Raw genomic sequence first — 1469 nt, forward strand, 5'->3', positions numbered from 1 at the left:
TTTATATATTCTAAGTAGTGCTTAGAATTTGGGAGGGGTTGTAGCCATTCTAAGGTTCGTTTTACACGATTAAAGCTTAGGATTGTGCCCCTATGATGTATGTATAGCATTAGCGTCGAGAATTTGCGATAAAATCGTCATTTCGAGCATTTTTAGAGTGTTTTTCTCAAGCCCCCAATTGTAGCTACGGGATTGGCTTGGTGCTATAATGCTTGGCATACGTTTTTATGCATTCATGGTGACATGGATCATGAATAGTTTGAACCAGACTCGTTTAGTGCGAGGTACGTTCGAGTAGTGATTTGCTACTTCTCTTGTAAATGTCGTATTGTGCGACATTGCCATGGTCAAGGTAGTCACATGTTGAAGTGTGCCTTGACCAAAAGCTAGGTGCCTTTCTTTACCCATAATCATATTTAGAAATCTTTTTGACTCACTTGCAACATCGAGATAAACGCATACTTAGCTTAAACCAACGACACTTTATTATGTTCGAAGAAGTCTTTGAAAATTATTTGAAATCCGAGTCCTACTGTGTACAATCCGAGGTGTCCTAAGTAAGTTGACTTATAGAAGGGTTCGTACAGGATTACATGAGTGAATCAAAATACTGTTACGATTTTTGGAATGCTGTCTAAGGATTTGCTGGAAGCCAGGGTGCAGGCGTCAAGATATACTTGTGCCCGTTTGGCATATGCTTTAGGCTTTTAGGGCCATCTTTTCCAGAATTGCGGGAATATAAACCGTTTTCAAATTGACTTAGATTTACTTGGTGTATGTCTGCACAAAAGGTCAAGGTATACTTAGTTCTTTCCCTAGCTCTTTCATTTCAATTTTTAGCCCCCAGTTGCTATTATGTCTTCCCATTAATGATGCTTTTAGATTTCGATTTTAGATGCCCGTGTCATATGTCTGAGTAGGGTGAGCCTTGGTTAAGTGCCAAGTCCTATTGACAATGTCTGATTTTTTTCAAAGGGGATTCGCAAGCATTTGAATTACCATGAACGGGTGCCCTGAGTTCGAAGGAACGATGGGGCGATGCCGTAGAACAATCCTCTTTATTGCAAGCTTACTGCCTTTACTACTTGTTGGCGATTATGACTGTGTCTAGTGGTGAAAGAAGGTCTTTAAGCGAACGACTATGTCTAGTGGTGAAAGAAAGTCTTTAAGTGAGTTAGTTCGCTTTAGGGAGGGTCAAGTCGAGTACTTTAGAGGTCATGGACGCTTGCGCTAGCCCCCATTCAATTGAGGCAAAGCGATCTTTTGAGTCTTGGCTAAGTGCCTAGGAGTGTGAGTGCTCCTTCTGGCAAGGGTACGTGCCCTTATTATTTTTCGATGTGTGCTCATTTTGGCATCTTGATGACTTGGATTCTTCCTTTGACTTAAATTTTTCTTTCGACTTGGATTGCAAGTAATTAAATTTCAATAAGGGACTCTATTTTTTATTCTTGTTATTCTATAGGCTTTAA

This window comes from Ipomoea triloba, chromosome 16 (assembly GCF_003576645.1).
Source record: "Ipomoea triloba cultivar NCNSP0323 chromosome 16, ASM357664v1".
Lineage (NCBI taxonomy): Eukaryota > Viridiplantae > Streptophyta > Magnoliopsida > Solanales > Convolvulaceae > Ipomoea > Ipomoea triloba.